We start from the raw sequence: 25,239 nt of genomic DNA, 5'->3' as shown, positions 1-25,239 counted from the left end.
AGCCCCACACCATCACCGATCCACCACCGTGTTTCACAATCGGCTGCAAATGTCTCGGATTCAGTTCTTCTTTCGACTTCCGCCATACCCTAATTCTTCCGTCGCTTCCATAAATATTATATTTGGACTCGTCCGCGAAAATTACGTCCTCCCACCACTCACTGTCCTTTGCAATGTAGTCCTTTGCAAATTTCAATTTCTTCATCCTGTTCGCCGCGTTAATATATGGCTTCTTTCGAGCTATTCTTCCATTATAGCTCTCTGATCTTAACACTCTTCTTATGTTCTCCGGATGCACTAATATTCCACGGTGTTCATTTAATTTAGCTGCTAACTTTGGAGCACTTATCCGAGGATCACATTTGATTCTCCTAATTATGGAACGTCTACCGCGAATATCTAGGATCGGTTTGCGTTCGCTTTGAGGAATAGATTCGATTCTATCTTCGTTCTTGTACCGTCGAACAATATCCCATACCGTGCTCTTACTAATATTTAATAAATCAGCAATTTTGCGAATCGATTTCCCCTTTTCATGATGAAAAATTACTAATTGTCGCATATCAAACGATGTATTCTTACTTTTCCGACCCATTTTGCACAAATTTTGAACAAGACTGACAAATATTCGATCTACAATATACTTTGTACATAGTATGAATGATATGTTTACAAACAGTGTTTCAGTCAGTTCCTGGAACCTGAAAACTTGGGAAATATAGCCAGTGTCCGAATATTTCTGTGACATGAAAATGAGCGTACTTTCCATTTTTCTTTTATTATTTACGTAATCACGTATCGTAAACAAATATTTCTTATATTTTTGTAAACTACACACTGCATAGTAACATACGTGAAACCTCTTTTTGTTCTCATTGTTTACAGTTCTGAAGTACGGACTATAATAGTCAAAACTATAGTGGTGTCCGAATATTTTCGTGACCGACTGTACATTAATTGTAAAAAATTTTTTCTAGAAAGGAAAAATTAAACGAAACTTTATACATTGCATACCTACCTAAATCACATTAAAAACGTATTCCATAAATATTTTAGAATAATGTTGTTCAAAACAGTCTCACTCGTAAAGGGTTAATTAAGGGTTAATTAAAATGAAAAACAACTCCTAGTCAGTACCGTGCACGCTGTAACAATCTTCAGTAACAAATATTTTGTAAAGATATGATCTAAATAGGAGAATTAATTACTACAGAAATACATTACTACCGATTTTTCCTGTTATGTTTTCCAATAACCGTATCAATTAGTTACACAGAATCAAATGTTATATATTTGACTTAACTTTACATAACAAAATAATTTAAATATTGGAAAAACAATAACGTGCACGTTACCGTTCAATGGAAATCTGATGGATCTTAATGTCCTTCTTCTAATGAGTAGAACTTATTACGACTGTCCACTACGAGGTCTCTCGGGATTTTTTCTTTCAAATCGTTGTCGGTTCCTCTAGCAACCAGAAGGCACGGGACCTCGCTTCCGCTCGTTCGAAGAGGCAGCTTCACATCGTTACGGAACAGCCTTCACGTTGCCGCAACGATGCATCCTCAATACGTCGCAACAATATACATATATACATGTGGGATTCTTGACCTTGTGGATTGGGGATATACAAGGGAATCCCTGGTGATAGAATAAAATGACAGGAGCAGATGTTTAACAACGAAAAAGATAGATTTATTGACTGACATTTACAAGTGCTCGGCTTCGGTGCAGGGCGATGACTGCCTCTTCAACCGGGTTCCCGTCTTAAAAACTAACGCTTGTTTACATTATCCCCACGTCGCGCGGTCACACTCACGCGCCACGCCGCTCATTCACCACATACATACATGTAGGACTACCGCAATTCTGAGTCGGTGGTCGTAACTTTAAGGGCGCTTACTTCAATTTTCGGTCGTAATGATCGTCCCACCAGACAGGCTGTGTGTGCTATAGTGGATAAATTCGAGAATATTCACTGTTGGATGTTCCTGTGCCAGTAAGACAGCGCATCGGTCGAAGTACCGAAAATATCGCAGCCGTAAAAGCTTCAGTTCAAAATGAACCAAATTGGTCAATTCCACGCCGTTCTCAGGAATTGGGAATCTCTCAAACCACATTGTGGCGAATTTTGCGTAAAGATCTTGGCGTACACCCTTACAAGAACAAATTAACTCAAGAACTGAAGCCCCTTGATCTTTTGAAGCACCGAAACTTCCCTGATTGGACTCTGCTAAAGTTTAAAGAAAATCTTGTATTTCATCGAAAAATCATTTTCAGCGATGAAGCTCGTTTTTGGCTTAATAGCTTTGTCAATAAGTAAAATATGCGTTATTGGACAGCAACGAACCCACATGTGCTTCAAGAGACTCCATCACAACCACAAAAAGTGACCGTGTGGTGTGGATTTGATGCTGGAGGTGTGATTGGATCATATTTTTTCGTCGATGAAAATGATCGTCATATTACGGTCAATGGAGTTCGCTATTATCGTGCCATGTTGGAAGACTATTTTTGGCCAGAATTGGATAGACTTGACATCAGTAATATGTGGTTCCAACAAGATGGGGCCACATCCTATACAGTTGGTCAAACAATTGATCTATTTGAAGGGGAAGTTCGGTAACCGTGTAATCTCGAGAAATGGTTCGGTCGAATGACCACCTCGCTCATGTGATTTAACGCCATTGGATTTCTTTTTATGGAGTTACGTTAAGTCGTTGGTTTACACCAACAAGCCAACAACGTTGGAATAGCTCAGGGACAATAACGAACGCGAAAATGCCAACGTTCCGGCCGATATGTGTGAAAGAGTGATGGAAAATTGGCTCCAAAGAATCGATCGTTGCAAACGTGTTCGTGGTGGTCATATGAACGACATCGAATTCCATAGTTAAATGTAACATGTGTACTGCACCTGGAAAAAATTTCAGCCCAATATCTCAATTATTCTGTGTTTTATTTAGATACAAAATTGTTATGTTCTTGTTGGATTCCAATGAATTTAACAACACTTTATTTAATAAGAAAACTCGTACAAATGTTGGGTCGGCTGAATACTAAACTCTTTCTGAGAGGTTTTTCGGTTTTGCAGGCGTTTATATGCTATTGCTGGAAATAGGCAGAGGTAGGGACGATGGTCAAGGGAGAGTGTGACTCAGGAAGGGTACGAGGTTCAGGATGAGTAAGGTTTAGGAATCGTGACTAGGATGTTTGGATGAGTAATGTTTGCAATGTGACGGAGTGGTGTTTGTTTGGTCGTGTTGGTCATCCAACACCTCCCCCTTTTAGTTCGAAGATCGTAGTCTTCGAATTAAAGTTTTCCCTTATGATCTTAGTTCGTAGTGCATAAGTCTTAATTCATAGATACAATTAAGCTTAAAGTAGTTTGTAACTTAATTACGATATGTGAGTTTATAAGTTATAAAGGTGTTGTGCTTTTTCGAGGTCGAGATACATTGGATCGGAGATAGTATCTGCTTGTAGATGGCGGCGTTGATCGCGGCTGATGTTGGTCCATGGTTGGTTCTGTAGAAACTTGGAATTCCCCCTGCCTCTCGTATATAGCCAATTTTGTAGAATGTTCTCGATGTTCCGTGTGGTCGCTTGAGTCAAAGGTGCAGTTGACAAAATTCTTTATTGCAGGAGGTATTATTTCCCCTGTGTTAGGACTTCTGGTGAAGCAGCATAGTCGTTTCAGCAACCTCCAACATCCCAGCCAATGGCAGCAGTTTCCGCAAACGATTAGAAATAGAATGGCACCAATTACACATAGGATTAATGTGTACCAGCTTGTGTGCGTGACAATAAATGGTTCCTTCAATCGTTGAGTTAGTATTTCGTCGGATTCGTTGAGTTTCTTGTTGTTATATTTTAAGTCGTTTAAATCGATATTCACGAGTTTAATTGGTTTTAAAGCTGTTGGTGTGACTTGTTTAATATAGTCGGGTGCTGATATACAAAAGTCACTCGATATTATGTTCATTCTTGGAACGAAGTGGGTTATATTTCTATTCACCTGGCTGGTAGGTTCTAAAGAGAACAGCATAGTATATCCTTTGCAGTTATCATGTAGTTGCAGCATCCCTGTTCTTTGAAGGACGATATCCTCCATGTGGTCCTTATTTTCCCCGCAGATGATCGTCAGAGTAGTAGGATGTTGCAAAACATAGAGCCATTGGTTGTTCGAAACATATTTCCATGTTTCAACTTCGGCGTGTATCGTTTTGGTTGAGCAGTCCCGTGGTAGGTGGTCCATATGCGAAGTCAACAGTAATACTTCGCAGGTGGAGTCCTCGGTAGTTTTTGCCGTGTGTATATCGGTGCATAAGTACTTTCCGTCCAGATACTCATTACAATCCTTCATTTCCGATAGGAGAGTGTAATGGGATTTAGATTGAGAGAGGAGTAGGTACGGTTTTCGTGATATAATAAATGAAAAGAATGAATTGTTTGCATGTTGGACAGGTAAGGGTATTAGGTGATACAAATCGAAAGTTGTCCTCCTTACGAGCGGCATCTTGATAACGAATACTACGAGATCGTTCATCATTATATTCTGAAGCTTGATAAATTTATATATTTTTGGAAGGTTCTTGTAACTCGGTGTGATTACTAATTCGAATTGGCCCTTATAATTGGCCAATTCTTTACAAAGGTCTTTGGGTATTATTAAAAATGGAGAAATTATATTATGGTTGCTCAAGTTAATTGCTTCGATGTATTTGTTGTAATAGTCAGAGATTTGAGTGCACAGAGATAATAAAGTGGAAACTTGTAAAATAATTGACTGTACCGAAAGATCAGAGATGAGATTTCCTGTTTGCAACATGTATTTGTTGATTGTTTTCATATTGCTATTCATTATAGTTTCTGTTTGTTTTAAAGACTGTATGGAATTATTGAAGTTCTTTATTGTACTCGTAACGACTTGTATTTGAGATTTTTGAAGAACTTGAGTTTGTCTATTATCATTTAAAAGAGATTTAATGCTTTCGGTATAGTATCGAGCGTCATCCGCGTCCGGCGTTCCTATCAACCAGTTTAATACGTAAGAAGCCCCGTTGATTAATCCGCGTCGTTTGCGATTCTCGCGACTACTTCCGGTTAAGGCATTGAGTATTTCTGCCTTATTTTCTATATTCTCTAATTCATTTCGAACAGATTGAAGGGTCTGCTCACATTGAAAATGTTCACTATTGCTATTTTCAGTTCGGTTTAACATTAAATTACAAAGTTTTTGTGATCTTGTCAAATAGTTTTCCAAGAGAACTTTAAGTTGCGACAGGTAGGTTATATTAACATGCGTTACAAGATGTAGTTCCGTGTTGGAAATTTTTGTTATTCCTAATTTTTGGTAAAAGATTCCGCTCGAGCCAGAGAGAGGAGTATTAACATAGGATGTAGCGAAAATGAGGCTAGGGATCAAGAGTATTAGAACTGTTATTTCTTTCATCTGGAACATAATGTTTAAGTAAATTAGTATGATATTTGATTCTTTTTTTTCCTACTAGAATTTCTATTGTTTTGTTAGGGAAAACATTGGTAATTTTGTGAGGACCCTTAAAATTAGGTGAAAGTTTTTTGTTTAACCCTGGTTTGATTTGTTTTTGGTAAATACATACAAGATCATTGACTTTGAATTCGACAGGGTTACATTTTTTATCGTAATATTCTTTACTTTTGTTTTTTGAATTAATTAAGTTTTCCTTTACTAATTTAAATGAAATATTTAATTTATTCTTTAAAGAAGATACATAATCATCGTAGGTATATTTGAATTCGGGTTCTTGTGTAATAGAAGAAGGTAGATATGCGCTACGACCGAAAAGTAATTCGTAAGGAGTATGATTAGTAGACTTGTTTATTGTTGTATTGTAACTGAATGTAGCAAATGGAATGTAATCGTCCCAATCTGTTTGATTAGGTCTGATATAATGTTTTAGGTAGTCCTTGAGTGTTAGATGGTAGCGTTCAAGAGAGCCGTTAGTTTGTGGGTGATACGGAGTTGTGGTGATGTGTTTGGTTTTAAATAAACTACTGAAATTTTTGATCAGGTCCGATATAAAGTCGGGTCCTTGATCGGAAAGGATTGATTTAGGAATTCCAAATCGCATAAATAATTCAACTAGGGTTTTAGCTACGGTTATTGATTTGTGGTTTGGTAGTGCGTAGGCAAAACAATATCTTGTTAGATCATCCTGTGCAGTTAGAATGAATCTATTTCCTGATTCTGTTAAAGGTAATGGACCTACTATATCTATAGCTATTCTATCAAATGGAAGGTTAGATGTTGAGGTAATTTCCATAGGTTGTTTAGTTGGTTTAAAATTAGTTTTGTTAATTTGACAGGAGTGACATGACTTTATATAATTACGAATATCCATCTTAATTGTAGGCCAATAGTAATGTTCCTTGATTCTATTATATGTTTTATTAAATCCAAAATGTCCTGTTAGTTTATTATCGTGATTTTCTTGCAAAATTTTATTTATTTCGTCCTGTGTTTTTGGCGTTATTTTATTATTATGGAATATCTTTATGTCGTTTGTAGCAAATACGTATTTTAGCATTTCGTACAATATATTAGATTTCAAATTGCTGCTCTTATGAGGATAAATAAAAACAAAACCATTGCTGTGAATTTTAGAATGTAGTGATTGGAGGCATTTGAACAAGTGTTTGTATTCTATCTTATCGAAATGTAAGTTTGATGGAAATAGCAGATATATTGTCTGTCTTTCGTTTTTTAAAATAGATGCATCATGTAAGATAGGCTGTAAGTCGGTTAAGTCAAAATTTGATTGTATGTATTTGGAATATTGGTTACTTTCGTCTAAATCTAAGGACCAAATTAAAACAATTGGTTCGTTGATTTTTGCGAGGCTTCGAGTCTCTACTGGGAATTCTACCGGCTGTAGTTGTGTATAATGGAATTTTATAAAATCTTGATATGTTTGAGATCGAGTATTGGCGATTTGCACTTGATTCATTGCAAAAAGTCGTGAAAGTCCATCTACGTTTGAATTTATACATCCTGGTTTATATCTGTGGGTGATGAAAGAATCGCGAAGATAAACGAGTGAGAGAGAGAGTGAGAGCGTACGCGCGAGCGAGAGATGTGTAAAGGGCCGAAATCGGTGTGGCAAGGAACGTGTGCGAGAACCGAAATATAAGAAAGCGAACGATAAACGACAGGTTCAGAGTGTTGGATGCGAGTGTGACGTTGAGACAAATTGTGAAATTAAAACTTGTGAGAGCACCGAAATTACGAGGGATAATTCTCTAAATTGATATTACAAAACCATATCCCTACATATCTAATTTCGTAACTATATTCTTCTAGTTTCAATCGCCATTTTACTAATTTTGAAGAGGGGTTTTTGCAGTTAAACAACCATTGAAGTGGTCGGTGGTCTGTGTAAATGATAAACGTTCTGCCGTATAAATATGGACAGAAATGTTCAATCGAGTTGACGATTGCTAAAAGTTCTTTTTCTGTCGTGGAATAATTGCGTTCTGCGTCGTTCAGGGTACGAGAGTAATACGCGACAGGGAGATCTCGATCGTTCACCTTCTGCGAGAGAACTGCTCCAATTCCTACATCGGATGCATCCGTGGTTAAAACGAATTGGTTCTCGAAATCTGGGTACTGAAGGATTGGTTTATTAATTAATTTTTCTTTTAAGGTGAGAAATGCTTGCTCTTGAGATTCTGTCCATTTGAATTCTACATTTTTCTTTAATAATTGGGTTAAGGGTTTAGCTATAATAGAAAAGTTTTCTATAAATTTTCTATAATATCCTATCATTCCTAGGAACATCTTGATTTCTTTGATATTACGCGGCCTTGGGACCTTTTGTACACTCGTGACTTTATTTGGATTAGGTTCGATTCCCTTATCAGATATAACATGGCCTAAATATTCGCAGGATTTCTTTAAAAATTCACATTTATCTGGCTGAAGTTTTAATTTATGTTCTCTAAGTTTTGAAAGTACGTTTTTTAATTTTCGATTGTGATCCTCTAGTGTGGATCCGAATATAATTAAGTCGTCCAGATAAACAAAACATTGTATGTTATTTAACCCGGTTAATACGTTATTCATCATGCGTTAGAAACAGGATGGAGCATTTTTCAGATCGAATGGCATTCGGGTAAACTCGTAATGCCCATTAGGTGTGGAGAATGCAGTTTTAGGACTGTCATTGGGGTCCATGGGAATTTGGTGAAATCCATTGGCTAAATCCAATGTTGTGAAATATTGTGCATGCCCTAGTTGGTCTAATGTATCTTCGATATTTGGGAGAGGATATGAGTCGCCTATTGTTTTCTGATTTAGTTTCTGATAGTCGATTACTATTCTCCACTTGCGTTTCCCAGATGCATCGAGCTTTTTGGGGACCACCCATAAGGGGCTCGACCATGGACTAGTCGACGGTTTGATAATACCGTGTGCTAACATTTTTTCGATTTGTTTTTCTACTTCTGCTTTATGGATTTGAGGATAACGATAAGTTTTCGCTTGCACCGGTGTATCGTCTATAGTTGGAATTTTATGGGATGCCGCGGTGGTACGTGTAAGTAAGTCGGAAGGAAGATGGAATATGTCGTTGAATTCTGAGCAAATTTCTTTAATTGAATTGAATTCTTCTGAGTTTAAATGATTTAATCGTAGATTTTGATGCAATACTTGTAAACGGTTTGACTCCTTATTATTGTCTCGATTTTCAGCAAGGCTATAAATGTACGAATGGTTAGGGATAGGTTCAATGAATATTTCAGGAATTGGAATTTCAAGTGATTGAATAGACGTATTTAATATCGTTATTAACCCTCGATTATTGTGATCGATTTTAACAATTGCGTCTGGAATTAGAAGAGAATTGTTTGAATTTAAACTCTGCCCAGACACGATTCCCTCTTGAATATTACATGGATTTATTAATTTTATAGGAATTATAGTTTCGGATCGTCCACAAATTCTTATTGTTGTTTGAGAGCATTGCGGAGTATTCCGACCGAGAGATATAGGAGTTGAAATTGAATTTAGTGATAATAGAAAATCTTCATAATTGATTTTGGCGCGATGTGCTTTCAGAAAATTATCACCTAAGATACCGTCAAATGGAATATTTGAAGCTACGTCCAAAACTTGGAATTTACCGATGCTTTTGCCACTGCGAATTGCTAACTCTATTGCTGTTTCCCCAATTGTTTGAATCGTGGCGTGCGGAGCTATCCCGTTTAAAATCGTGTAATTAGTTTTATCAACTGTATAATTTTGAATAGATGATGCCTTAATTAAGGATATGCTAGCTTCCGTGTCGATTAAGAATTTTAAAATACCATCATCTGCTATGGAATGGTGTGATTCAAATAACACATAAGGTTGATTGTGAGGTGATGACGATGCAGTAAAATTATCTAATATTAGAGGTTCTTGAATTCTAACGTCATTGCTTCTACAGATATAGGGGGATTGGGAAGATCCTGGGCATTGCAAAAATTTGTCGTTCTAGGAGCAATGTTGTTGTCATTTGAGGATGTATCGTGATTGATAACGTTTTGTGGTGAAAAGGAGTTTGTCGAAGTTTGTCCAGGGGTGTATTTAAATCGTGAATTTGGAATTTGATAGCGATTCATGGGTATTCCTTGATGTTGGAGATTGGCTTTAAAATTTGAATTTTGATTGAAATTTGAATGTGTTCTAGAGTTATTAAATTCGCGTTTTCTACATTCTTCTATTACATGTCCAAACCGTTTGCAATACCTACACTGTTTAGGTTCACTTTGAGATACTCTGTTTCTATCAATTTGATTATAATGAACGGGTCTGTTAATGGGCGGAGTAGAAACATTCATTAGTAGTGTGGTTTGTTTTATAGCAAATTCTACATTTTCGCGTTTCTACCTGATTGTATTGTATTCGTAATGCTTTCTCTTCCATTACGGCAGCAGTAAAAGCGTTATTAATATTTTTGAAATCGCGATATCTTAGCATTTGTGAAATTTGTGGATGTGAGTGATACACGAACCGATTTAAGGTCATTTCATTAATCATCGCTACACGTCCTGATAATGTATTGTCTTCAATATCTGCGGAATGAATTGTACCTAGGATTCTGGACTGAAGTTCTTCTAAGCGTTGATAAAATTGTGAAATAGTTTCGTTACGCATTTGTCTAATAGAATTCAACTCCTCCATTAATTGATCTAGTGTCTTTTTATCTTGATATAAGCTTAACAATAAATCGGAAATTTCATCCCATGTGGTAAGGTTACAATGGATATCGACTTGATCTCTAGCTTTCCCTACTATTTTATTTTTTACAAATAGTAACAACACTGGCTTCTGTGAAGAATTAGCCAATTCGAACACGGAATCTACTTGTTTGATGAATGATCGTAGCTTTGTCCTATCTCCATCGAATTCATTTGGTAGAAGTTTAATTAAATGATCTAGAGATACCTCTATGGAGGTGACAACTGAATTTGTAATATTATCGGTTTGAGACATTTTATAGGAAAAAATGGAAATTTTCGGAATTGAAAGAAGTATCTGGAGTTCAGTACTTACAGTGCGACCGTAAAATGTTTTTCTCCTGAAGAAAAACTGCAACCTCCAGTGGTGTTGGATACACGTTGATCCAATGAATGCAACCAGTTGTGGATGAGCTTCAGGATGAGTTTCTTCTTTTTTTTTTTTTCTTCGATGTAACCAATTAAAATTGGCGCCTTTCCTCAGTGAGACGATCAGTGATTGTCCAAAACGTAGCTGAGTTGAAAGCCGCTTCTGACACCAAATTTGTGTTGGATTCCAATGAATTTAACAACACTTTATTTAATAAGAAAACTCGTACAAATGTTGGGTCGGCTGAATACTAAACTCTTTCTGAGAGGTTTTTCGGTTTCGCAGGCGTTTATATGCTATTGCTGGAAATAGGCAGAGGTAGGGACGATGGTCAAGGGAGAGTGTGACTCAGGAAGGGTACGAGGTTCAGGATGAGTAAGGTTTAGGAATCGTGACTAGGATGTTTGGATGAGTAATGTTTGCAATGTGACGGAGTGGTGTTTGTTTGGTCGTGTTGGTCATCCAACATTCTTATTGAAAAACCCTTTATTTATTTTGAGATTAGAAATTAACATTGTACCACATGTCTCTCTCTCTATTATCGTTTCGTTCGCCTTCTTGATTGTAACTGACTATATTCGCGGTATTCGCACCTTAGGGTAGGGGGTTCTCTCCACTGACGGTTCGTAGCTCGCGGTATCCGGTATTAACTAGTTATCAAGTATCTCAATTCGGCCCTTCCTGACATCGACGAGGTCCTCGGCGATGAATAGTAATAATCATTATATTCAATTATTTGATCCTAATTATACTTTAGTTTTCGCTTACTTCTAACGTGGTTTACGAACCATTAATCGATTTTAATCTGTCTGCGGCAATGATTGTGTTAAAACGCTGATGGTTTTAACGACGATGTCCGGATAGAGGAACAAGAGTTTACAGGCAAAGTGATTACAAGTTGAATGATTTTTTTTTGTCGGCCTTACGGTCGACCGTTTATCACAAAATATGTAAATGAACAAAACAAGAAAACCAAGAATATTACAAAAGTATAAATGAAAGTGAAATAGGAAAATAAACAAAATTAAGAGATTATAATTTCGTCGTTGCCTCGCTTCCCTGTACGGTTTGTCGGTTTACGAACAAAACTCGCCACATTGAGGTGCTGGGTTCCTATAATCAAAAAAACACGGCTATTTGTTAGACACACGCAAACACGTTGTGCCGCGCTTGTTTCCTCACGCTCCTGGCTTCGATATTCGAACGTATAGGAGCGGGGATTTCGCCTATTCGTGATACAGGAACGCGTTAGTGGACTGTATTTTATTTCGGTGCAGATAAAGAATTAATTTCTTATCTACGCCTATTGTAGTCGATTGCTTAGTGGACGGGGCAGCAAGTGGAGGTTGTAAGGCTCCAAATGCACATTTCCCGTGAGTCTGTCCACTGATTGTGAGTCTATGCGTCGAAACGCAGTGCAGTGCAACGGCCCGACCGATGGTCTGCGGCTACTATCAGACGTTCCAACAGACAACCTGTTGGTCGGAGGTTGCACTACGAGGCCCAACAGCACGACGTTCACTGCACGTTGCACATCTATTCGTTGCACTTAGTAGTATTTAAACTACGTGGGGGCCTGACCCGCGATTCCGGTACTTCTCCGTATTTTCTCGATCTCCTGTCGCAGGACTGATGTCGTGGAATCTCGATTTGGAAAATCTCATACAAGATTCCGGGGCGTACTTGACCGAATCTAAACCGATCCGTTCGTCAAGGGAAAAGACGGATAATGTCCACACTTTTTTCGAGCTTTAACGAATTCTCAGCTGTGCGAGGTCTATCAGGAGATCCGCACTAGACTGAACATCTACTCGTTATAGCCGGCAAATACAAGCAGAACAGTTCTCGAACAATCGGAACTTTCCTTTCGCAAATCTTTCTGTTCGAGCAAGATCGGGAGCCGATACGCTCTAGTCAGAAATCTACGTAGGACTGTGCGGATTGACAGCCGAAGACGCGGCTGCGTACTCTAATTAGTCGTTACGCGGCGCTGTCTTAGATTTCGGTAGTCGTTCTGCGTTTACTGACGTCATCAACATCGTTGGAATACTAGAATCGAAGGTAATGAGCCGTTACCGATGCCACAAAAACACGTAATAGCCGCGTTTTTGTATCACTGCTCGCTGTACGAATTCTCCTATATGAACTACGTCAAATGGTTTACTGCCTTTGCCCAAAGGGTGTAATAAACACGGTGGTTTTCCAGTTGCCGTTTTATGGTACAGACAGCTTATACAACGAATAATATAATTTGTAATAAATTCTCTCATTCGCGGAAAATAATCTATCTAACGCTGCTAACGTTTTGTCGACACCGACATGACATAAGTTTTTATGTGTTTCGAATACAATTTCATGGCATAATTCCCTCGGCACGTACAATCTCCATCTTCCTTTCGTGACTCGATAGATTCTATCGTTACGCATAGTGTATTTTTCGTGACTTCTCACGTCGCCTTCCTCTAGCCTTCGCCTTCTACATCGCGAATATTCATTATTTCCTTGTCGGTGCGTTGCATTGCTGTGGTCCAATCAGTGTTTAGCGTTATCGCAATACCGGTAAGCCGACTGACTAACTGAGTCTCTGTCGCGTTTTTCACGGGATTTCGACTGAGAGCATCGGCAACCAGATTTGTGCTACTCTTATGGTATTCTATTGAATAATCGAATTCACTTAATTTAACAAACCATCGACCTATTCTGGGATTAAGATCTCTTTTCGAAGCGAGTAGTTTAAGACTGTTACAGTCTGTTTTTATCGTGAAATGGATTCCAATTAAATACACGCGAAACTTTTCTAAGGTGTTAACAATGGCTAATGCTTCTAATTCGTACGAGTGATAGTTTGACTCTTCCTTAGTTGTTGATCGACTATAATATGAAACTGGATGAAGTTTACTGTTTGCATCTTCTTGTTCCACCTATGCCGTGACTACACGCGTCCGTATGAATTTCTGTACGCGCCTTCGGATCGTACACTCTCAATATCGGAGCACGACACAATTGTCCCTTTAGTTCGTCGAAACCTTTCTTTTGGGCCCTTCCCCAATTAAATTGCGCCTTCTTTTTCAGCAGATCCGTCAAGGGTCGAGCAATGACACCAAATCCCTTGATGAATCTTCTAAAATAGCTAGGCCAATAAAACTACGTACTGTTTTAACATTGACGGGTATCGGATATTCTTTTATACTAATCAGCTTCCCCTTTTCTGGTGCTATTCCTTCTGCCGATATTTCAAATCTTAAATATTCGATTCTAGTCTGCAGGAAGTAACACTTATTTAATCTTAAGCTCAGGTTCGCTGCCCTTAATGCTTCTAACACACCGCGCAGTCTGTTCAACCCATCGTCAATCGTTTCTAAAGGAATCATTATGTCGTCAATGTATGCCATTGCTGCTGTATTACGCAAGACAATAACAATAACAAAACAATAATTAATCAACCGTTGGAAAACGGCTAGGGCGTTGTATAGTCTGAACGGCATTCTTACAAACTGGTAGTGACCGTCGGCTGTATTAAACGCAATAATCCCTTTCGAATTCTCTGACATTGGTACTTGATAATAGCCGCTACGTAAGTCTATTTTCGTATAAATAGTCTAAACAGTTATTTGGAATAACGGTTGTTTCTTTAGCCCAGAACACCATTTTTTGTTGTTGCTCCGTGTCTGCATCTTCAACCCGTCGTATCAGCAACTCATTCGGTCTGCTAACTATTTCCACGTAATCTTGTTCGGTGTACGGGTGACCTACTATCAAGGGTATTGCTTGGTACTCCTGAGGAACTACGTGGATCCTTACTTTCCTTACTATGTGGAATATTCCTACTGGAATTACCGTACCCAGTCAGCTGGTTGAACGATCCTTCGAAATAGGTTATCTTCAAATCGTCGGCAACGTCCTGTCTCAACGCTACACAGGAACTACCGAGGTCGACGTAGCATCTTACACACCGATCGTTGATGTAGACATACTTAAAATATTTCTGGTGCTTCCTATCCGACTCGATGTGCAGTACCTTATCTGTTTTGTTCGCACTCATCGCCGCGTTAATTCCTTCTTTATTTATAGGCTGAACGGAAAACTGACAGTCCCCTGCGATATGCTCTGCCTTTTGACATTTATAGTAGACGATGCTCTTAGATTTTTGGCACCTGTTTGCGGCATGATCTTGTTCATTGCAGTTGTAACACGTCATCGTGGACTTCCTTCCAACACTGTGCCTACTTTCTGGATTGCGCTGCGGGTACTTCTGTAACAAGTGGTTAGCGCTCCTTAAATGCGGCAACAATAAACTAGGTTTTATATACTTGGTTAATGGGCCCAGATAATCTCGATATCTCGTATTTTTCAAGCCTGCAACTATCCACTCCACTGCTTCTTGATCCGATATGTTAGCCTTATTACATTTAGCTAATTTCTCGTAATAGTATTCTATTATGTCCTGCCCCTGTCTCCTAGTGTACTCTTGTGCATCCAGATGTCTTTTCATACAGCTCCTTTTGCATAGGAAGGCTTTCTCTAATAGCTCCTTCCACTCGTCCCATGTCCGCTGGCCCGCAGGAAGACTGTCTCACCACTTTTTCGCTACCCCTTCTAATTTGGCTAAAGCATAATGCTTCATGGCTACATCATCCCATGAATACAAGGTTGCGTATTCATCGATCTTATTGATACAATTTCCGATAGTAATGTCAGATTTTATAGGATCAAAAACGGGTAAGACCTCGTAAATATCCTTGAAGTGTTGCATTGTTTCCGCACCTCTTCCCTGTGCCATGTTGCCGCCCCCCTCTGCTACGTAATAAGTTGTTCGTTCCTCTTCGGTTATTTCCGATCTTTGTTCCTTCGATTCGGTGCTGTCGCTTACTCCGTTACCGCTCGATCCCGGTATTTGAAATCTGTCCTCTTCTAACTCAGATTCCGCAATCAACGTCTCCTTCGAGGCCGTCGTATGTTTCGGTTTCTTGTGTTTACGCGACTGTCCTTCTAGATATCGATTCTTCGTGTCCCTCCTTGCTCCTCGTGATCATTCCGTTTTCAGTTACACATTATTCAAGTTTGTGGTACCTTTATTCATCGTATTACGTGTATATGCAGGGTGTACCAGAACTCCTTTTTAATCGCTCCGCCACGACCTCATTACTCTCAAATGACGATGCTCCACCGCACCGGAGTTGCGATCACTCAACGTTCCACTACGTTTTCTTCGGAGGCTGCACCGCACTTCGAATTTTTCCAGTTTACATAAATTTTCGCCGATTTAAGGCTGTGCACAATCCCACTTCTGATCTTGTTACAATATTATATGCAAGTTTATTATAATGATGAAAATGGAGTATAAGAATATACGGTGATTATCACTTAAAATCGTACACCTAGCGGTTCAGCCGATATTTTTTCAATTGTTACATATCGCTCATGTGTGGAACCGAAACGTTTGGTGGCTTGGGCGTTGGCCCGATCATCTAACGTACAACCCCCCGAACGGGGTTGACTTATGCCGTATGTGAACACCCGGCCTAATTTTCATTGCCTTATATGGTAATGCCCCGCCACTGTAAGAGCTCAATTTGTAGTATATAAGGGCCGCGTTTTCTTACTCGAGGAGCTCAGTTTTTCTTAAAACCTCTCGAGACGACGTCACTTTGACATTCGAAGCAAGATCGGGCTATAATCCCTTTCGAGCAACTATTCACCTTAGCGGTCTTAATTGTGAGTGTTCAATCGACTAATCGAGTAGTAGCTCCCGCGAACGCACCGCGTAAAAGCCGATTTAAAATTCTCGTCGTCGTGGCAACCTAGCAATAGTACCAGTTCTGTTAATATACCACTGTACTTGAGCATCGTATAGAGTATATTCAAGTAGTTATCCTGACTTGCATTATTCAATTAATACAACACTAAACCTTATTAACAGTAAGACGAGGGGTATCTCACGAATCCGGTACACCTTTACCGCTCGAGGTGTACCATTACGACAGAGCAAGATCCTAAAACTTCCTAAAAACCTACGTGGCTCCCAGGGTATATAGTCCCTGGTTCGTCCACTCCTTCTAGCGGCTCCCAGGGTATAGAGCTCTTGGTTCGTCCGTGAAACCATACATTTTCCTTATAAATCTAACCCCGTGGCTCCCAGAGTATAGAGCCCCTGGTTCGTCCGGAACTCCTTTCTCTCTCCCAACCATACCTAAAACCACCGGTCGAGCACTGCCCTCAAGCGAATCCAGGATCTCGCGTTTGCGCTCGTAACACAATAAAACATGAAAATTGTACAAAATTATTGAAACTTGTACAGAGGTATATAGTGTAATGTTTCTTTCTTTGGTACATAACAATAATACAAAAAAACCTTTAGTAGTACTTAGTAAATTAAGTAAAATTTGAGATTGCATATGAAACTTAGCTGTCAGTAAAAATTGTACACTGTTGGTAACATTGGAAATCTAGTGAATCACCAATTGTTTTTTGTGTAATAATGCTTAGCAACGATTGAATCGAGCCGATTTAGCAGCATTGCGATTGTTATATGCGTTGTTCTGCCAAAATATCAATAAAAAAGACTTAAAATGCGATAAACTACAGTAGCGGAGCCTGAATTAGTTATTTATTACTATAAAAACAAAAAAAGTTATAATAAAATTAGTAAAACTATTAATCGAAGTAGAAGCACAGTTCAGTGTATAATAAAACGATGCAAAGAAGAGATAAGAAACTGAATATCAGGAATGAACGATGGATTGTTAGAAAAATTAAGGACGATCCGAGGATTAATGTTCCAAAATTAGCGTCGGAAGTTGACAAATATTTAAGTAAGAAAGTAAGTGACTTAACCATTAGAAAAGTGTTAAGAAAACAGAAGATCATGGTAGAGTTGCTCGAAAGAAGCCGTTCATAAGTTTGCAAAATAGGAAGAAGTACGAGTTTGCTAAGAAGTGTATAAAGGAACAGTTTACTTTTTGGAAAAATGTAATTTTTACTGACGAATCGAAATTGAATATCTTCGGTTCGGATGGAAGAAAAATCGTATGGAGAAAACTAAATACAGCTGTGGTTATTAAAAATCTTCGAGCGATAGTTAAATTTGACGGTGGGTCTCAAATGATCCGAGCCTGCATGTCAGCATCTGGCGTTGGAAATCTGGTATTTATTGATAATATAATAGACAAGTGGTCGTATTTGAGTATATTAAAAAATAATTTAGAAGAAAATGCCAAAAAAATGGAAATGTTAAACGATTTTAAATTTTACGCAATTCTTATATAGCCAGAGTTGGCTATTGTATAACTGCCCTAAAGTTCTTTAAACGCACCCACAATCTCCTGATATCAATGTCATAAAACATATTTGGAACAAATTGGACAAAAAAGTAAGATTACATAATATTATAAACAACGAAAGCCTTAGAAAAGCTTTGCAAGAAGAATAGTCGAAAATAACTCCTGAATTTTGTGAGAATTTAGTAAAATCAATTCCTCGACGACTGCAGTGTGTTCAAAATGCATTTGGTTACCCAACTAAATATTAATATAAACAATTTTGATTATATATTATTCTAAAACGGTATCTTATTTCCTCTATACGATTTTTATTGAGAGCTAAGTTTCATACGCAATCTTAAATTTTATTTAATTTACCGAATACTAGTAAATGTTTTTTTATATTGTTGTTATGTATCAAATAAAGAACCATTGCATTATATGCGTTTACACGAGTTTCAATAATTTAGTATAATTTTCATGTTTTATTGAAAAAATATCGGCTGAACCGTTAGGTGTACGATTTTAAGAGTCAGTCACTGTATACAGGGTGGGGCAATAACTATTAGCACCTCAGATATCTCGTAAACTATAAGTTCCACAGAAATATTTGCTGAAATAAAATTGCACAATATGAGGGGGGCCATCCGGTGGCGATAATAGTTTCTTTGCAGGTGGAGGCATTATGGACATTTGAAGATCACCACCATTTTTTTAAATGGATCGTTATGTTTTTACTTCCGTATCATGATAGAGGATCTTACAACGAGTTTAACGACCTATTACATAAGGCCATTGAAGGTCATAGAAAGTAGAGAAAGGCGATAATACGGTTTTAGTAGTAAATGAAACATACGTATTGTAAACAGTAGGGGAAGGCGTAATGTCTACCGTTTACTTCACTGAGAATAAACACTGCTTGAAGGACACTTTAATAAGTTTCCAGGACAAGATAAACATAATAAGATTAGTATCGATAAATCGGTCAATCCGGCATAATGTAGCCGTTTGAAGAGCAAGTCGATATGCTTCTTATTTATGGCGAATGCCAACAAAATTTTGTAAAGGCGAAAAACATGTATGTTGAACGATATCCACACCGGTATCAGCCTTCACGTCAAACATTTAAAAATGTGTCTGATAAACTTAGGCAAACCGGTAGTTTAAGTGTTCGTAAAAGTGAACGCCAGAAACGAGTAATTAACGAAGAAATGGAAATCGGTGTGCTCGCTAGTGTGTCTAGAAATCCTCATATTAGTTTGCGACAAATAGAACGTGAATCTGGCATTAGTAGGAGGAGCGTACTTCGCATTTTGCACCGTTACAAATTTCATCCGTACCATGTTAGTCTTTACCAAGAATTGCTTGGGAACGACTTCATAAATCGCGTTGAGTTTTGTCGACGGGCTAAACCTCAGATTCAAAACAATAAGTTTTTTTTTAATACCGTCTTATTTACTGATGAAGCAATATTCACAAATCACGGGAATATTAATTTACATAACATGCCTTTTGTGGGCAGCGGAAAATCCACATTGGCTGCAACAGGTTGAACGTCAAAAACAATGGTTTGTGAATGTATGGTACGGTATCATAGGTGATAAAATTATTGGTCCTTATTTTATCAATGGAAATTTGAATGACAACATCTATGCTAATTTTATTAAAGATACATTGGTTCTTTTGCTAGAAGAGTTATCTTTACTTATATGACAAACCATGTGGTATCAACATGATGGATGCTCAGCACATTATTCATTGATTGCGCGAAAGGAACTCGATGAAAAATTTTGAAATCGTTGGATTGGACGTGGCGGTCCAATATCGTGGCCAGCTTGTTCACCAGACTTAACACCTCTAGATTTCTTTCTGTGGGGAACACTGAAAGAGAAAGTGTACAAAGAAGTACCAACTACATCTTACGACATGTAATAGTGAATTATTGCAGCCTGTGTGTCAATAAGTTCTAACACTGTAAGACTTGCAAATCAATCAATCGTAAAAAGAATCCAATGGTGCATTGACAGTACATTGACTACTATAAATGTATGGTTCATTTACTACCAAAACCGTAAGTATAATCGCTATTCTCTATTTTCTATGATCTTCAATGACCTTATGTAATAGGTCGTTGAACTCGTTTTAAGATCCTCTACCATGATATGGAAGCAAAAACATACCGATCCAGTTAAAAAAATGGAGGTGACTTTTAAATGTCCGAAGTATCTCCACCTGCAAAAAAACTATTATCGCCATCGGATGGCCCCCTTCGTATTGTGCAATTTTATTTCAGCAAATATTTCTGTGAAACTTATAGTTTCCGAGATATCTGAGGTGCTAATAGTTATTGCTCCACTCTGTATACAGAGTGAGATACTTAAAACCGGCCACCTGAATAACTTGGCTGCAACACTGACCAAGTTCTATTTAGGTAATTATAATTATTCTTTGAACGCGACACAACTTACACTAAACATTTGTAAATTACTCGTTGTTTTGAGAATATATAAAATTTCATTATTAAATCAGAGTCACCCAACTTCTTTAACCCATCATTATATAAAGCGATTATTATTAGTTAAACGTTCCCAAAATAATATAACGTTACCGCTCAAGTTATATTATATTTAATAATTGAAAGTTACGAGGTCAATTAACATATCCTAGATCCAAATACGAATTCCTACAACCTAGTGGCTCCTCGATTTCGCATCGAGTTCGTCCACCCAATCTAATACCATGCTAACGGCTCCCTGATTTTGCATCAGGTTCGTCCGCATCCTACAACTCCCTGATTTCGCATCAGGTTCGTCTGTGATTTATCCAACTTCCCAGCAGCTCCTCGATTTCGCATCGAGTTCGTCTGCGTTTGTTCCAACCTCCTAGCAGCTCCCCAATTTCGCATTGGGTTCATCTGCGTCGTTATCAGCAATCCTAGTGACTCCCCGATTTCGCATCGGATTCGTTCACGACGTTTCACCCTCCTACGGCTTCCTGGTTTCGCACCAGGTTTGTCCGTACGTGACTCCATCCCAGAGGCTCCCTGATTTCGCATTAGATTCGTCGTCGTTATCAACTATCCTAGCGGCTCCTCGATTTCGTATCGGGTTCGTTCGTGCACGTAACTAACAAATTGATACCATATTCCTTACTCTCTCTCGCACTCGCAGGCCACGCGCGCTGCACGGTCCTTGTTCGTAATATGCTAGTAGATGTTGTTTGTTCCGAGGAACGTTGTTCCCCTTCGCACCTTTCAAACAGGACCATGTCATTGGAATGGTCCCTGTGTTCACTATGACTGCTTGAATCGAAGTTACAGTGAACAAAATTTTTAATTATTGGTGTCACGATTTCCCCTGTTACTACTCCTAGAGTTATCATGTACCAATTTGTATGGGCAACGATAAATGGCTCCTTCAGAGAATGAGTTAGTAGTCCGTCGAGTTCATTGAATTTTTTGCTGTTGAACTTTAATTCTTTCAGATCGATATTTGTGAATTTTATGGTATAAATAGTTTGTTGTTAGAATACAACAATCGTCTTCGGTTAAGTTGATTCGAGGAACGTAATGACTGATATTTTTATTTACGTAATTTGTGAGTTCCAACAAATATAGTATGGTATACCCCTTGTAACCACTTTGTAATTGTATTATTATTTTTTTTAGAACAATGTCTTCCATGTGATCGTTGTTCTCACCACAGATGATTGTGAGCGTAGTCGGTTTGTGTAGGATATACAGCTACTGATTGCTTCCAATGTAACTCCATATCTCCATTTCGGCACTTATTGTTTTCGTTGAACAGTCCTGTGGTATTTGCCTTACATGCGGTGACAACAGCAGGACTTCGCAGGTGGACTCTTCTGTGGTTCTAGCTGAGTTTACGTTGCTGCATACGTACTTCCCTTTCAGATATCCAACGCAGCTTTTCAAATTCGACAGGACGGCAAAGTTGGATTTTTGCTGGGAAAGGAGTAGGTACAGGTTGTGAGGTGTGTTTAACGAGAAGATAGAGGTGTTTTGATGTTGAATGGGTAATGGAATCAGGTTGTATAGATCAAAATTTGTTGTTTTTACGAGTGGTAATTTTATAACAAATACTACGAGTTCGTTTATCATAATGCTGTGGAGTTTTATTAATTTGTATATCTAAGGTAAATTCTTGTAGGTCGGTGTGATTATTAGCTCAAATTCATCTTTGTAATTAGTCAATTCTTCGCAAAGATCCTTTGGAGTTATTAAGAATGGGGAAATTATATTGTGGTTTCCTAAGTTAATGGATTCTATGTTTTTATCAAAGTGATCTGAGACTTGAACGTATAGAGAAAGTAAGGTGGCAACTTGTTCCTTCTAACCTGAGGTTTATAATATAGTTATCTGCTTCTGACATATACTTATTAATTACTTTCATATTGTTGTTCAAGGTGTCTTCTGTAAGTTTTAAAGACTGAATTGAATTATTAAAATTTTTTATAGTGCTCGAAACTATCTGTATCTGAGATTTTAATAGAGTTTGAGTTTGCCTGTTATCATTTAGTAAGGCTTTTATGCTATCGGAGTAATATTGGGCATCGTCAGTGTCTGGGGTGTCAATTAGCCAATTTAAAATATAAAAAACTCCATTACGTTGCTTTATATCGTGTTCTATTAATCCATTAGGTATTTTTTCTTTGTCATCTATATTTCGCAACTCGTTTTGAACAAACTGTAAGGTTTGCTCACAATGACACTTTTTTTGTTTTGATACTACGACTTCTTTTAATAGTAATTTACAAATTTCTTGCGATTTAGCAAAATGGGAATCTAAGAGAGTTTTCGCTTGAGATAGATAAGACATATTGATATATGTTATGAAAAAATTCCATCCGTGTCGATGAGGGATGTATTAGTGTATAGTGTCTCGGAGATGGTATTAGGAATTAAAAGGAATAACAGTAGAATTGTCGGAATCATCTGGAACATAACGTTTGGGAAGGTTAGGGTGATGAGTAGTTCTTTTTTTTTCTATCTGAAGTTCTACTGTGTTGTTGGGATGTATTTATGTGACTTTGAATGGACTCTTGAAATTGGGCGATAATTTTTTACTAAGGCCTATCTTGTTTCGTTTTTCGTATATACATACGAGATTATTGACTTTAAATTTTATCGGGTTAATTTTCTTATCGTAATGTTCCTCACTCTTATTTTTTGAGTTAATTAGATTTTCTCTTGCTATTTTGAAAGAGATGTTTAATTTATTTTGTAATGAACGGATGTAGTCGTCATAGGTATAATGGAATTCTGGTTCTTTCGTCCAAAGAGAAGTTCGTATGATGTTAAGTTAGTGAATCTGTGAATTGAAGTGTTATAACTAAAGGTTGCGAATTGAATGTATTCGTCCCAGTCTGTTTGATTGGATTTTATATAATGTTTTAAATAATCTTTCAGTGTTAAATGGTATCTTTCTAGACCTCCATCGGTTTGCGGGTGATATGGGCTGGTGCAGATGTGCCTTGTTTTTAATAAATTTTCTAAATTTTTTATTAATTCGGACATGAAATCTGGGCCTTGGTCTGTCAAGAAGGTTTGTGGTATTCCAAATTGGGTAAATATATTCATCAATGATTTTGCAATAGTTAAAGATTCATGATTTGGAATGGTTTTGTGCAGTAAGGATGAATCTACATATTCCCGTTCTCGGTCAGTGGTGATGGTCCTACAATATCTATGGCTAGTTTCTCAAAAGCCTTTTCGGCTGTTGTAGTTATTTCCATAGGTTGTTCAATAGGCTTAAAATTTGTCTTGTTCATTTGACATGAATGACACGACATATACTTCTATGAGATTCTATAGAAAATTAGGAACTTGGTGATTAAATATATTTTATTTCGCCGGATACAATTCAAACACTCGTGAAGATATTTTATTTCGCCGGATACAATTCAACACTCGTGCTCGCGTTCTAATTACTCTTTTTCGACTCTCTCGTCATCACCTGTTTCGCGGTTTATGTATTGTTGTGCACGTGCTCGCAGATTATCGCACCTTCATTTTATCTCACTCACTCACTCGCACTCTCTCTCTCACACTCATTCTTTCGGCCGTTCACCTATCATTTTTGAACGCGCAACGCTCGTCTTGTTTTTCGGACCGTCCCGTAACCGACTTACAAAAACGTGTGTCGCGGGCAAAAACGCGTGAGCACGCAAAACGTTTAACGGATTTTGTGCGAATTCTTCGATCGATCAAATAATTATGTTATTCCTACACTTCCTTATGTCAGATTTTATAGAAGACCAAAAATATTGTTTTTTAATTTTTGCATAGGTTTTATTGAAACCGTTGTGTCCGGTTAGTTTACTATCATGATTTTCTTTTAAGATTTTTTGTATTTCTTCTGGTGTTCGCGGATTAACTCTTTCAGAATGAAACAATCGGATTTTAGTGTTGGGAAATATGAATTTTAACATTTCACTTAATTGATCTATGTAATTTGATATTACTATATTTCTTATGATTGAGAGGGATAAAAATGAATGTCTGAGTTTTTATTAATGGTTTCAATTTCAAAAAGCATTCGAATATATTTTTATACTCTAGTCTATCAAAAGGTGAGTTTAAAGGATATAAAAAATAGAAAGTTTACTTTTTATCTTGGACTTTAGACAGTCCATTTAGTTCTGGTTTAAGATTTTTTATGCTAAATTTTGACTCTATGTAGTTTGAATATTGATTGTTTTCATGAAGATCTTAGGACCAAAACACTACTATAGGGTCAGTAAGTGATGCTAGATGTTCCTCCTTCCATTTCATAGGATATAGAATATTGATTCATATAATGGTATTTGATAAAATCGATCGCGATAAAGTAAGAAACATTGAAAGTATTGTCCATCACGGTCCAAGTTTGCTGCATCAAGGATGGTGTCGTTAATAATTTGGATGGTTAATACTTTCCATGTTTCTTACTATTCGGACCTGCCATTCCGAGCATAGACCCTTGCTATCGGTTACAATAGGCAGAGTCAAACACCACAACAATAGGACCGCTTTCATGACTTACCACTCAAGCCGAGACGTCTCCGCTGAAAATCACTAAATTTCTAAGCGTTATATCTTGAAAACTAATAAAAATCGGGTGAATACTTAAATTAATTAAAGCTTAATGAATCCGTCTTGAAAAACACTATCCTATGATTAAAGAAAAATATATAGTTCCATTTAAAAAACGAAACTTCACCATCATATCTTTTAAATTAATAACATAAACAAAATTTTTGTTTACGCCAAAATAGAGATCCCATTTTATCCTGCAATTTACGTATAAATAATTTTTTCGTATCATCAATAGTTATTGAAATATC

General features: G+C 37.6%; 1 protein-coding gene and 1 pseudogene across 8 annotated transcripts in view; both read left to right on the top strand.

Moving 5' to 3' along the window:
- LOC143345876 (SUN domain-containing ossification factor) overlaps positions 1–25,239 on the top strand; it is a 177,956-nt gene that overhangs the window by 31,659 nt on the left and 121,058 nt on the right. The gene's annotated exons all lie outside the window — the stretch shown is intronic.
- Positions 753–2,759, top strand: LOC143345617 (uncharacterized; annotated as a pseudogene).

Source organism: Colletes latitarsis, chromosome 9 (genome assembly GCF_051014445.1).
Source record: "Colletes latitarsis isolate SP2378_abdomen chromosome 9, iyColLati1, whole genome shotgun sequence".
Taxonomy (NCBI): domain Eukaryota; kingdom Metazoa; phylum Arthropoda; class Insecta; order Hymenoptera; family Colletidae; genus Colletes; species Colletes latitarsis.
This window is presented reverse-complemented; position numbering and strand designations above follow the sequence as displayed.